This window comes from Apaloderma vittatum, unplaced genomic scaffold (genome assembly GCF_000703405.1).
Source record: "Apaloderma vittatum isolate BGI_N311 unplaced genomic scaffold, ASM70340v1 scaffold159, whole genome shotgun sequence".
In the NCBI taxonomy this organism is placed as follows: Eukaryota; Metazoa; Chordata; class Aves; order Trogoniformes; family Trogonidae; genus Apaloderma; species Apaloderma vittatum.
In genome coordinates, this window is record NW_009733314.1 from 77,347 (window position 1) to 92,745 (window position 15,399).

At 35.7% G+C, this 15,399-nt stretch overlaps 1 protein-coding gene across 1 annotated transcript in view; it reads left to right on the forward strand.

Annotated features, from left to right (window-relative positions):
- Window positions 1–15,399, forward strand: part of LOC104278736 (chromosome unknown open reading frame, human C8orf34) — a gene marked incomplete at its 3' end in the record, with an annotated part of 127,386 nt that overhangs the window by 62,638 nt on the left and 49,349 nt on the right. The window lies entirely within an intron of this gene.

The window sequence follows — 15,399 nt, forward strand, 5'->3', positions numbered from 1 at the left end:
TTGACTTCTTTCAAGACTCTTTCAGTGTCTCCGTGTATATGCAGTGACCTTTCTCAGTTTGGTATAAAGGCTTTCCATTCAAGTCACCCCGATCTCAAAATGAATACAGCAGAAAGGAGGGAAATTGGAAAATATGAGAGCAAAGTGGTCAGAGACAGACAGAAGTTTAAGAGCTTGATACACACCAGTTTAGAGAAGGAATAAAAAAGGATGTGCAAAATCATTATTGAGTGTAAATTGGTTTTTGTTTGGCTTCTGATAGACTTGCAGCAGGAGATTGTTGGCTGAAGTTCTTGCCACCCTCAGCCATCCGCCTTGTCCTGAACCGTTAATAGTTATGGAAGCCCTCAGGCTATAGACATCTGATCTGCTTGTAAATTTTAGCAGCATTGGACAGGATGCTAATATATGCAATTTCTTCCAACTTCCTGAAAATTGGTACCTGGGTAGAAGACAATCTCATTAGTACCACCCCTGGAGCTTCGGTAGAAACTGAAGAGGTGCTATTGCAGATTGATCAGTATTATGGCTCTGAATCAAACAAAGCATCTACAGCTGAAATGAAGGAATTACTGTGTTGTAACACAAATCCATAATAATTGGAGTCATTAGATTTGTTGCTTATGCAACAACTACCTCTACTTTTTATTGTTTGTGTTTCTTTCCCTGACTAGGCAGAATTTTAACTTTATTGTTTGTTGCAAAGTGTGTGCTCTTACTGTTGAACGTGGTATCGTGCAGCACTGAATTTAAAAATCTTAAGATAAATGTAGTTTTAAATGTTGCAAGCAGTTAAAAATATCTAAATTTTGTTACCTGTTCTTACTTGAAATCAGTTGAGTCAACATATATTAAAAGACCATTCCTTGGCCAGCCATTCATTCTAATTAGTGGTTTGTGCATGGAGAGATTCTGAGAGTGCTCTGTTTCGTAAAATAAAATTGATGTGGAATGGATTTTTTTTCTAGTGGTTGTAATTGCTGAAAGCAAAAGAGAAGGATGAAGGAAGAATAAACATGGAGAAGAAAGAATAGGGTGAAGTAAAGGTCATTTATAGCAAAGTAGAAAGGGAACAAAGGCTTTTAGAGAAAGGTCACTCTTGTGATACGTGCAGTACTCAGAATCAGATTTGGGAATCCTTGATAAAAATGAAAGGAGAGAGAGATTGAAAACAAAAAATAAATGAAACCAGCTGTTCAGCCCACCTACGATTTCAAGTATCCCATTTGTCTACATTGATTGCTGTCTTAACAAATTACGTGATGGAACTTTCATTAGGTAAAATTATGAATACTGCAGTAAATGCTGTGACTGCCCTACCAACAAAGGATAGCTTAAGTCACTCTAAATGAGGTACCACCAGCAATGCCAGCTTTTGCAATGTGTATGTAGCAATTTTGAGCATAGGAAGAAGCGCATTAGCCATTGCTGTGATTCACAGCGTTACTGTGGCCCAAAATACCTTGAGTTTGGAAGTTCAGCACTAGCTTAGACATATTGCTGTAGTAACTGCAGTGCACCTGCTGGCATCAAAAGTAGTCCTACCAGCTTCTCTTTTTGCATTTTATTTAATGACACAGCATTCATGAAGACATAGTTCTTCATATGTGAATATACTGGCAGTAAGTACTATTACATGGAGGATATTTTGACTGTTAATATAGCAAAGATGAGAAAGAGGCAAAATGTAGCAAGGGCTATAATGCAAGAGAGGTGGTGGAGTGGGACTCCGTGGAGACTGAAAAAAATTCACGAGATGAGAAATTAACAGAGGAAGTAATAAGAGAAATCAGGGGTAATTGTCACACAGTAAAAATGCTGAAAAGTGAATAAGAAAGAACCTAAAGGAGCATTTCAGGTGAAGGACGTGTGTAGGTTGTCATAAATAGCTACTAGATCCCTTGCATAGTTAATGAGGACTATAAGTGTGAGGGAGAGACAAGTATGGCAAGAATATATTCAAATACCAAATCTAAAATAAATTAAAATAGTGTACACATGTATAAAGGTGGGCAAGAAAGAGGAAGGGTGCTAGAATTAAATACAATGAGTTATCTTTGATATTAAATCATTTGAAGTTAGATCATTTGAGTTATAGTACGTATGAGTTGACATTGAAAGCTTTCATGTATATGTGCACTTACTTTCTTCCTTTTTTCCTTTTTTTTTCTTTTCTTTCTTTTTTTTTTCTTCACCTGCAATAAGGAGTGTTCGTTTAAGCCATATGTCTCTTTTTGGAGCAAACTTATGTACTAACCATTTGCTTTGGAAATGTGAAAGTTCTAGCAACTTCTGTATGTTGTCCCTGTACTTACCTACTACTGCAATGAACTCAAGATAATGCATACAATATTTTTTTACAGAAACTAAATAAAAAATTAGAGGTGTTAAAATAACTCCTAAAGCTCATTTCTAATATCTACAGAATATTTCCTCCAACCGTAGCCTGCATGATTTCAGCTTCACAGTCCAAGGAAATTAAAAACTTTTGAGGTGATATAGTACGATTATGTTCTATGAAAATGCTTCCTGGTGGTGTCCTCTATTTTAACATAGCTCTGGTTGAATTTAACTGGTTTCCCCTGACGGTAAATCGAAAAAATACTAAGTTGTATTTTAAATCAGTGCCACCAATTGCCCGTTTACAACGCTGCATGTCTGAGCACGAAACCTCAAGGAGGGTATCAAAGAGTGAGTCTGAACTGGGCCAAAAATCAGCCCAGCAAAAAAGAGAGAGCCTTCAGGTAGCGGAGCTCCCTGGCCCAGCTCTCTGTGGGCCACCCAAGTGCTCCTGCTAGCATAAGGCTGGGAAGTGTTAGTCAGCTGAAGAGGGAGACAGGCAGGTCTGACTCTTTCAGTGGCAGCACAGGCTTAGTTTGGTTTAAATTGGTTGTAAAACTGCACCTCAAACCATCACTGTCGTGGTACAATAAGCTGCACAGGAAGCACACTTTAAAGAGTTAAACCCTGGCTTCGCTGCAGTGAAATATGAGTTTGGCCACTGATGCATATGAAGCCATGGTTTTGCTAGGAGGGAGCATGATCATGGGAAGAGACATGGTGAGTCACCCTTGGAAGAATATATAAAAATGAGGATGGAAATGGTTACTGAAATACTGAGATATCGAGCAGCTGAAAAAGAAATGAAAATTTAATAAGATATGTATATATGCATGTGATGTTAAATGCATAAAGTTTATACATTCCTGGACTGAGCAGTTGAGGTTACAATGTGCCTCAGCAGGAGTTTTGAAGACAAAAAGTTACATTTACTGGCTTACTGTTTTTTTTGGTGACACTGATGTAGCCCAAGCTTCTTCTCTGTAAAGCATTGTATCTTTGAAGTATACGACAATGAAGGAAGAATATAGAAATGAGAAGAATTACGGTAATTGGATTGTTTTTAATTCTCTTCAGAGAAAGTTTACAGTCCTGGGAATGATTAAATATAAATAAATATGTAAATAATAGGATTTTTCAGTTTTGATTTTTAACCAGATGCAAAGAGAGACAAATCCAATTGTGGCTTCAGAAAGGCTTCTCCCCTTGTTTTATTAAAAACAGACATTATAAAGAGATTGTTTTCTTTTCAGTATGATCAGAGTAAAAACTTAAAAGATGTGGTAAATAAAGCAATACGACTACAACATTGTTCTTAAAGGCATAGTTCATAATAAAAGTGTGATAATCATGTATTTGTCCTTTCCAGCAAAGGTAAAGAACATACTTTTTTTTTTTTTTTCTCCAAAACATTTCTACATTATTACAGAACTTTTAAATGTTACTGACTTTTAAATTTTTCTATTTTTGAAACTATAAATACTGACATTGAGGTGCCAAACTAATGTTGCATATAATCCTTTCTTAGTCTTCCTTCAAGTCTCTTCTGGTGTAAAATTTCAGCTTCAAGATAGTTCCGAGACTTAATGTATTTTCCAGTAGGCTAGAAGAATTAACATTTGTATTATATGAAATTTGCATTTCTTTTTATTGTTTAGAATCATTATTATAAGTCATTATTTATGGTTTATTTGAAATGCAAATGAAGGGTAACCAATTTTGTTCTCATACATAATCTTTTGCCTAACTAAACTCAACTGAAAATGTAAAGCTTCAAGATTGAGGAGATGAGTTGTACTTGTCATGTGTAGGTTGTGCAGTTTTTATGTAGAAACATTCCTGTCATTGCTTGTGGATTTCTGAGCACTTGAAGACAAATCAGCAGATTTCATCCACAGAGCACTGCAGAGATGGTGCATGGCCTGCATTTGCCTTACAGAGAAGTTACCATTCGCTGTGGTTCCTTGTTACAGTATAAAACAAGTAACTATAACTGAACATATATTTCCTTCTTCAAACATTGAACTGTGGACCAGAGTCCTCATTCCTCTTCTGCATTTAGGGAATACACTTGTTCCTAATTAATGCTTAGTTGTGGAATTGTTTCCTTTTGCTCAGCTGCCACATCTCTGAAATACTGTTCCAGCACATCAAAATCAAATGCTTTTTATTGATATATGGATTACTTTGTATTTCATTTAGGATACTCAGAAGCTGACTAGATAGTTGTCTTTTTTATATATACAGATGAACTTTATGTATCATTCCATTTCTATTTCTGACACTCAGTTATTTAGTGTATATAGGACCATAGGCAAATGTGAATTAATGACTGTGGAGAGACAATTCTTCAGAATGTCACAGATTTAATTATTCAATCACTATCACCTAACTGCAGAAGTACTCTAAGTAAAGTTTGGGGTAGAGGAAACTTGGCAAGGTGTCTGATAATAGTTTGCAGACCTGTTTCTCCATTTGGCTGTATGGGGAAATGTATCTATGCAAGGGATTTTATCAAATGTTTTTCATGCTTACTTGGATGCCCTTAGAGGGACAGAAGAATTTGAGTATTTCTGAGAGGAACTCATTTTCCTGCCATTTTTCAGGAAACGGATAGGAACTGGTTTGTGTCAGTCACAAATAATTAGGCTGAATTTATCATTGTGGTTTTTTAGGAATACTCACATCATGATCTGATAAAAATAGTACTTGTTTTGTGAACTTTGCTCTAAATGTATGTGTAGTTACCATAGACAGAATACTATTAAGGTCTAGCTGCTGAGCAGTTGTTGTTTTTTCATCTTTGAATATTGACTGTCTATTGATGTGTTCAAAAACATTGCTGAAAAGGCTTGAGTAATGTATTTGCTTAATGAATCAAAACTCTTTTTTAAAACTTCCAAATTCTATGAATACCGTAATTATACCACCAGCACCTTGGGAATTCCATTATTGATAACCGGTTCTTTAGAATTTATTTGGATTATATTGGTTTGTTTTGTTTGTTTTTTTTTTAATCTTGGACGTAATTTCTACCTTGTAAATGAGCAATAATTTGGCAATATTTCACATTATACTGAATCTTCACATAGACAAGTGTTTCATAAGTAGGTGATACCTGAAACAGAGCATGAAACAGATGGGAGACTTTCACTGGTGTCATGGGAAGCTATGTTGGTTGCTATGGGTATTTGCTCAGAGTGCTTATTGAAAGGGTTATGAGAGGGTCTACAAACTAAGATGCTTAGGTGACAAGAATGAGTTTCTTGCTCAGGACTGTTTTGGGGTCATTTGGGAGCTGAAAAAAGTTTTGTGGATCTGCTGAAGCAACATCAGATGTTACAAACTGTTTCTTGTATTTTGGGAAACTGAAGGGATGCTGTATTTGGAGGAATGCAGTTGAATTGATACGACATCATTTTATGGATGAGCAAATGTATCTGTGCGTTATTTTCAGAATAATATTTGTGTCCCTGATACATTACTAAGTTTTAAAAATGTTTTTGAGCACATCAATGACTCTCATATGTGATAACTTTCAAAGTAGCTGCAACTTAAAAAGTCGTTATGCAGTCATACCATAATATTGGAATTCATTTAACTTCTGTACATTACCATATTTCAGGAATTCTAAAGCAGATGAAGAAAAGGTAAGGTGAAGGTAAGACATTGTATTCATAACAAGAGAACTTAACCTGCTTCTCACAGAAATCATAGAATGACCTAGGCTGGAAGGGACCTTAGAGATCATTTAATCCAACCTCCCTGTCATGGGCAGGGACGCCTCTCAACTAGATCAGGCAACACATGCGGACTGAACAGGGATCGAACCTGCGACCTTAGTGTTATCAGTACCACGCTCTAACTGACTGAGCTAACCAGCCCCCCATGTTTAATCTTTTATAAAAAGTTCAGTGAGATGATGTCAGCTTAACATTACTCAGTTAAATAAGAAAAAACAAAAAAGCAGTGATTACTTGGCAAATGTAGTAATTTTTTTCTAAACATTCAAAAGCATGTCTTTAATGTGGTGACACATACTATTAAGAATAATATTTTGCTAATATATTAGGAATGCTTTTTTGAACACATACTTGAATATTCTGATATCATACCAGTTTTGAAAAACTTTGTTTCTTATGTCTTGAGAGGAGCAAAATTACACTAAGGCTTAGGGTCCTTAAAAGCAGCAGCAGTGAGCTGCAGATGGGGTACCCTTCTATCAGTGTAAAAGTGATGTCTTGCTTCCTGTTGTTTATGACACTTTGATAAACATCTATTTTTTTTCTTCTGGTGCTTCAGTCCTGTTCATATGAACATGTTCATATTCTGAATTGTTAAGTGTTGCTTAAATGCCTAATGCTTTTAACCCTTTTTAGCTCTAGGAGATGGACTGAGGCTAACTACGATAGATGTTCGTCACACAAGGCTGTGTGCTCCTGACGTTTCTTTAAACTGATTTTAATGCTTACACGACCCTTAGTATGCCAATGTAGCTCACTAAGCCAGATGCAGAAGATTCCAGCAATAACATTTTTCCCTGGAATGAGCTCACACCAGGGTCAGATAAGCACCGATATCGCTGGGAAGAGTAGAAAGGGGTAAGAGCATGGAAATAAGTGGGACTTCCTCTGTTACTAGGAACAAACTGGACTGGGTTACCACCCTTAGTGACTGCAGGTTAGCACCTTGGGGTTTGACCTTATTCATCCACCACCTGATCTAGTAGTATCTAGGCCAGTGAGCTTTGCTAGTGTGCTTGAAGACTGAAAACCATGAATCATTTGGCCTTTTTGTGTTGACCTAACTTTTTTTTACCTGTTTTCTTTTTGCCTGAAATAGATCTCCTCTACTGTATATTGCTGAATGTACTTTTACATTAGACTTCTTCATTTATTTTATTTTCTCTCTTCCTCTTGTTGATACAGTTTGTACTGCAAGTTTGACCTCATTTCATTTTTAGGCTATCTGTCAGTCAAACTGCCTGCACTTTAGGATTTAGTACAGATGGTTCTTTTTGAGAAGGAGAATATACTGAATTTAGAATTTATCTTCTGGGATACAATGTACTATTTTCTGTTGGCTCCTTCCAGCACATGACAATTGTGCTTCCTAAGCTTTTGTGTTTGTTTCATCCTTGTTCCTTACGACTCCTTGAGGAACGCTTACTATCTGATGTAGAACTCGGTTTCCATTCTAGGATCTCTGCCTCTCTCTCTCAATTGATGGAATTGCAGGTTAGCCTGCAGTTTTTATACTCTGCAGAGGATGGTGTGCAGTGGCCACCAGGGGATGTGGTTCACATTCTGTTCCACTGCTGTGGACTCCAAAGTTAAACACATCTCAAGATCTACGGGAGTTTAACATCTCTCACTATAAGGAGCTATAATCCAAAAGAGAGAAACTTTTACTATTTTAGATACATTTTCAACCTGTGGAGTCAATGGCAAATTTCACTTTTCAGTGGAGTCCTGGCTAGCCTTACTATGTTTCGAGAAGCAGAATTGTCAGGTAACATTCTCTGATTTGTTTATAGGGTGGTTTTATAGTTCTGAAATGAGATCTTCTGGAGAAATATGTGGTTCTAATTCATATCCAGAAATAAAGTCGTGCTGAGTAAAAGCAAATGTATCTCTATGATGTATAAAGTAGTAGGCAAGTGCTAACATTACATGAACTAACATGCTCCAATGCCTGATTTATTACTTAGACAATAATCTTGTCCTGTAAGTGAAAGTGTACCAACAACATCTATCATATATTCCACTAGATTATTTTCCCTTTCAGCCAGCTCTTGGTTTTATATTGCAGTATGCTTGTGCAAGCATTGTGGCAAAACCAGAAACCTAATTTTCTCTTATCCAAACCAAAAGCATTAACAAACATAACATGATAGTGCACTGAGCTGGTAGGTTACACAAAACAATCTAACAGGGTAAGTGGCCCCTGTACAACACCCCCTAACTACACAGGTTTTTCAGTAAACAGAAGTTTCTTTAAGAAGCATATACTTCTCCTCAGTAAAAAAATATTGGAAAACTGTGTGGTTTATTTGGAGCTTTGTAACCTGGCTAATCTGCTAGATGTGTGGGATGGTTTTGACATACCTGCTAGTTTATCTGCTTGGCCTAGCTTGAGAGATAAGATTATATTTAAAACTTTTGTTTTACCTTCTCTCAAAAGACACCAGTGGAATGAATTTAATCAATGAGTGAGGAAGAGCATGTACTGTCAGCTGTGATGCCATTGGTATGCTGATGGTATCCAGCTCAGTGTCTGCTTCTCTTGAGCATAGACAGTGCAGTCTTCCAGATGTCCCAGTGTCTGGCCAAAATAGAGATAGTGATAAAAACCAGATGGTCTTGTCTCAGGACAAAGCAAAGTTGATGCAAGCTGATAGAGGGATGGAACTGGAGGAAACGGCAGAGCTTCAGTTGTTGGTTGCCTTCTTATGCTCATCTTTGATTCACAAATAGCGGAGGTAACAAGGAGGGCACTTGTTCCTTGGCAGCTGGGCAGAAGTTTGAAGAGCAGTAGCAGAGATCCACAGTTTGTTTCTTCTGGCTTATTATCAAAGCGGTTTGGTGATTATCATAGAATTACTGATATGTTACTGTCTCAGTCAGTACTTTAATGCACCCAGAGCTTACTATGAACTTTCACATACCACCTACTAAGCATCCTTGGCTAAATGTGCCTGTGCACACAGGGAGTTTTGGAGATTTCTTTGCTTTCTCTCTGCCTGCCCAAATTGTCCAGTCTGAGAACACTCATATATGAGTTGCCAATTTAACTGGAACTTTGCTAACACAGCAGCTTGGTGTGCAGCCTAGGTGCATTTGAATACAGTGCTTGACTGAAAAGTACTTTCTTTAAAATGAGAGATGTGCTCATTTCTTAGTAGAAAATTTCTACCGTCCAAGCATCTTGCTTCTTAGCGTATTTCTGTCTTCATGAAGATTCTCTGAAAGAGAAATATGTTTGACTACACTTGAAATTTGATCATTTTAATTAAAAACAAAAAAGAAGTTGGGGAAAGAGAGATATTTCCACTGTGGGAATTCGTGATCTATATAGGTTAATGGAAGAGAGCATGCAGATGCTCTGGTAACTGGCACTCTAGAAATGCTTGTATTAATAATTTTTCAAAAGAAAGCTGTTGGACGGTTCAGTGTTAGTGGAAATGTTTAGCATAAGATTATTCACAACTTTAATGCTTTGCCTGAACTTTCATTTTAATAAAAAGTGTATGAAATTCTACTGGCCTCATGACAAGCCAGCTAAGCTTAATTCTGCCGGGGGGCTGGTAGGGCAGATTAGGTGATGCAAAGAGATACTAATGTGCACCTCAGTGCAAAAATTTATTCATACAAAGCTCAACAGTTTAATATCTGGCTGAAAATTCACTGTAGTTGCTTTATGTTGAGTGAGGTGTAGTACTGAATTAATGAATTATTATTCATCTTTGCTTATTTTTGTAAAACTTCATATAAACAACATGAAAATTATCAGTTTGATTCAGAATAGATGTAATAAAGAAAAGTGTAAGTGACGATGTAATGTGAAATTCAATATTTTGGACACATATTGTAAGGAACATCTGTACTATGTTAGTCAAATACACTTAAAAAATATTATGACTGGCTCTTCTTTGTTAAAAAAAAGTCCCCAAATCTGAAATTAGAAACAAAATTAGACCTTTTAAATATACATTCCTTTCTAATGCTTTAATGTTTTTGATATGATCCAAAAAGAGCTTACTGATTTAAACATGGCTTATTCTATTATTATTGCAAAGCTCTTTTTAGTGGTTTTCTTTAAGAATGCAGAGTTAGACTGAAGTCTGAATAAATAAATGAATATAGTGTTTGCATAAATAAATTATATCAGAACTGGAGCTGATTAGAAATCTTGATCAAAATTTGCCTTTAATAAAAAAGTTGTTTTACTTAAAATAAAGTGCAAACAAGAAAAAGTTTGCCAAGGAAAATCATTAAAAGACATTCCTTTAGATGTCTTCTGAAGTCCAGAATTTCTGGTTGTTCTGTGGATTGTCTATGAGTTTTTTGTGCTTCTATATTCTTATAGTGCAAATACTTTTGTACAATAATGGCAGTTGCACTAATGCATTATAGAGTGTGATGTAACAAGTGAAATATTATAAATGTTATTTTATTGGAAAAGTAGAAGTAATGAATGTGCTCAATTCAGTAGTAGATCCTGTTGAAGCAATAAGGTGTTAGAAATAAAATTCTTTAGCACTGAATGAAATGAAATTTTTAGCACTGAATGATAGTTTAGACCGATGTGTTTGAAATCATATTGGGGTGGATCCAATATGTGTATTGGTTATTTACAGTGGTTATATAGTCAGTTATTGTTGCTGAACTAGTGGGTGGGCAATGGTTATTTGGTGATATTTGATAATTTGTCCTAGTATTACCAGTAAGGAATGACAAGAGGGCATGATGCCAGTTCTTTTCAACTGTGGTTATGGACTTATTCTCATTTGAATAAAAAGAGACTACAATGTGGCATTCAGTCAGTGCATTGGGAAGTTGGGATATCCAAGACTTGTTTTATAAACTTCATCTGCCTGATCTGGAGCAAGGGTCAGAAGCCTAGACATTGCATCTTAGAGATACTCTGATCCCTTAAACCAGTGCTTTGTCAGTCTTGCCTGCAAGTAATTTTTCTGTAGTAAACAAATATCCCACCTAGTGGAAAAAGAGAGAATAGGCTGGAGCTCTGTGGGCCAGGGCTTGGCCTATTTGTCTAAGACACTAAAGTGTGCTTTAATGAAACTAGAATATCTTCATGGGAAAATGCTACCTCTTATGTTAATTCAGTCCCAGCTTAAAACAGGAAGGTGGAGAAACTGGAGACAGATTCCTCTCACTCTTGCTGATTAAAAGTGAGAACTCTGATCAAAGACACACTATATGTTTCAGTACCTGCAAACAGTGCTCCTTTCTATAGTCCCATGTTGGTTTTGTGTTTTTGACTGTGAGGTGGGGTTCTTTTGAGTTATCACTGACAAATGGCACAGGTACAGGTGGACGTGCAAAGCAGCATCATGTTTTGATTGGGTTTGTGTGTGTCCATCAATGGAAGCACAAACATTTAAGGATATTTTTATCAATTTGAGATGCTGATAAAGTAAGATGTCTTCAGAACATTGGGTTCAGGAATCTAAAATAACTCTAAGGAGGGAAAATCTCATGATGGATTTACTTAGGATGAAATTTGCATCAATGGTTTATGGCATGTGCCTGAACTGCCAAATTTCAATATTTGAAGATGTTAATAGGAAGACATATTAGAACATATGTACCAGACTAAACATTGTCTACTCTGTGATACTGGTGTCATAGATGAGTAAGAAGAAGCAAAGCGAGATGTCCTGTAGCTAGCGCGTTGAAGAAGATAACTATAACTCCAGTTTTGCTTCTGTTGAAGTAAACGTTTAAACATCATTTTTAGGAGTAGAACATCAGATGTTGTAGATGAATGGTTCTTCTTTTTCTGGAAACATAATTCATGCTTGTCCCGACAGTTCTTTTGGAATCAAGGTGGGATTTTTATTAAGTTCTCTTGGTATTGGTTAGAAAATTTATCTAAACTAGAGAGGATTGGTTAACATGATAAAAACAAGTATGACAGATAAAGCAGAATAAACTCCTGGAACACAAGCAGAAATGCTATCGACAGTGGGGTTTTGTTGGCTTGTTTTTGGAGGTTGATTTTTTGTTTGTTTTTTGGATTGTTTGTTTGTGGTTTGTTTGTTTTTAATTAAAATATTAAGAGTCTGTGCTTCATTCAACAATCCTTGACAAATCAATACTACATATATGGAATACATCAATATCTATCATGATGTAAGAACACTGCTTTGAGAAATTCATTGCTTAGAAGAAAGAGGCATTATTTTACTGGTGCATCAGAACTGACTGCCAGTCTGCAAGAACATAAATTAGAATTCATTGTCTGAATTTTTTCTCATTCATGAAATCATTACATTACATTAGTCTGAACAAAAAAACTGAGCTGTCATATTCTCTGTAAAGATGAACCAGAACTTTTTCCAGCTTTGCATCTTATACTTCATTAATTACTCCTGAGAAATTATTATGTTTTACAATGGAGGAAGGAGACCGAAGTGCCTGAATCGTATCAAACAATGCAACGCGTAACCTGATAACTGAGCATTCTGTGCAACTGAACTTGCACTGCGTTTAACAGGAGTTTTGCATAAGAAGAGCTTTGTCATTAAAGTGAATGCTGAGTTTTGTTGGAGATGTTTGTAAGACGATTCCACATCCTCTCATCCAAAGACATTAAGCAGTTGTATGCAGTTTCTAGATTACTTAGTGTTAGTGCCTACCAGCCCTTCCTCCCTCCCACTAGAAAGAAAGTAAATAATTACAATGTCTTATTTAAAAGCATTACCTTGCTACTGGTCTGTGATTTTGTTTAGCTGAAATAGATGTCTTTTTTCCCTTTCTCTTTTTGTTGAAACTTGTCTATAAAAAAATCACACAGAATTTAACTTAGTGCAGCATTATTAGAAATATAGAAAACATCTGTTTCTGTGCTATGATATATCACACTTATAATCCTTGTCTCACTTTTAAGTATTCTTGTGTGTTCTTGTCATGGCAATGTATGCAGATTGTAGCTGTGAATTTATTTTGGTGGATTGCTGATTTGAGAAAAATGTAAGGTTTTTTTTTTGTTTTGTAGATAGGTTTTCCATTAAATATGTTCTATGTAGTAAAAAAAAAAAAAATGACCAAAATAAATACATGACCAATATACATGCCCTATTCATGTAGAGAATAACAGAGAATTAAGATTAAATCAAAGAAATATAGTGCACAATCATGCATTAGAATAACAAACTTTTATTAGCACAAGTGAGATTTTATTAGCACGAGTGTTTCATTTATGTGGACTTCCAGCCTATGACTGTACAAAGACAGGTAACAGTTTTTAAGTATTTGAGAGATTTCACAGCATTCTTGTCTTCCAACACATAAGCAGTCATCAGCTTTTTCTTTCTCTCTTTTCTCAGTGAATTACCTCATTGCTGCTTGATAAAATCACTGAACTGCTCAGCTGTATCATCACTAGTTGGTCTAGGAAAGAATACAAAGAAAGAGAAAAGATTCAGTGTTCTAGACCCTGTAACTGAATTGACTTCTCAATGAAATCTTTTTTTTGCTTAGACTGATTCTTTGTGATGTTACACAGAAACATCCAAACCTTTGGAAACCTTTTTTATTATTATTATTCCTGAAATTCATTATTGCACTAGTTGTTAGTATTTATTTTATATAACATCTATGAACAAACATTCTTCTGCAAAACACGTGTCAATTGTTGAACAATACACACGCAGAGAGTTTAATACTAAAATTATTATATGATTTATTGCTTGTTTTTTAAATTAAAGGCCTTTGGTAATGAGTGTGGTCAATTGTTAAGATTGCCAGGTGGCATGTAAACTTACAACTCAAAAATTTCCATCCAAAGTTATGGGTATTGGGAACAAAGCAGCTTCTAAAAGCCCAGTTGCTTTTATGAGAAGAAAGTGCAGCCACACAGAAAAAACTGAAATCATTCAATATCATATCATATCATATCATGGCCTAGGCTGGAAGGGACCTTAGAGATCATTTTAATCCACCCTCCCTGCCGCCAGGGACGCCACCTTTCGACTAGATCAGGCAAACACATGGGGACCGAATAGGAATACTAAGGCAGAAGTACAGTAATTGAATTGGTAGATGGGGTTATACTTCTCTGTCTAGTTGGAATATTAACAGCTTTTTTTAGTTTGCCATGGACACATTCCATCTAATGCTGAGGTATATCAGTGAAAATTCCATGTGAAAAGTTAACAATTGTATATAATGTAGGTTGTCTTTTGTTTTTTTTTAAAAGAATCTACTTTTTATCATGCACATTATTGCTATTGGTCTTAGAGCATGTGACAATAAATGAATATTTCATAATATTCTGCCTGCTTCTCTGTTAACTGAAATGCATGTTTCTTGTACAAAGTTTCACTTAATTTTGTTCTTGAGAGAAAAATGTTGGTAGTTGACTAAAAATGAAAAAAGACATGGCTTTGGTATAGAGATTCAAATGTAAAAGGCATGATAGCGAGCAGGCTATGTCATCAGTCTTAGTCGTCAGAGAGCCAAAAGTTAATCAAGCAAAGAACAGTTGAAAACCTCATTTAAAGAAATCACATCTGTTTAGGGATAAAAAACCCTGAGGCATATGCTTCAATTTCATTTAAACTGTAATCCATCCAGTGGTTTACATCTGTTAAAAAATATGGAACTTTTCACACCTCTTTAAAGCACTATTAAACTGCATTTATTTTAATACATAATGTGTTCCAAATATGTAATACCTTTACTGAAATGACTCATAGATGATTGATTTCATAATTCTTTGTCATATAGCCTTCCAAGTACTTCAAATTAGTTTGTGTATAAACCACAGATAAAATTTAAAGAAAAAAAAGTGTAGAAATAATGTGAATTGATGCCAAAAACTTCAGTGGAACTGTCAATTTATATGACCAAGACAGCAAATTTTGGGAGGGAGATTTCTTAAGCAGTAAAATAAAACATTACAGATAAGAAAATCTAGTTCAAGACCTTTAGTCACAAAAATTTTATTTGAGTTTAGCCTTGCTGTTCTTGAATGTTACTTATTAAAATGTGTATCTCTCAAAAAGAGTGTTGTTAAAAAGAGTGTTGTCAAAAAGAGTGTTGGCATAATCCTGACAATCTGACCGTACTGCTTGGAGTTTGAAGCACAGTGGTAGGAGTAGTGTCTATGAACTACAGAGTTCAGCCAGAAATATTTCAGGTAATGATTCAGGGGGTTATATCTCACTCCTTTGTATGAAGAGGAGCCTAGTACTCCACTCTGTGTCTATAATGGCTATTCGTGTATTTTTAATTCTAATTGAACATTGCCCCCTCTGATTTCAAAGTTCTCTGTGACTTTTCCCTATCTGATATTGGGATTTAAAGACTG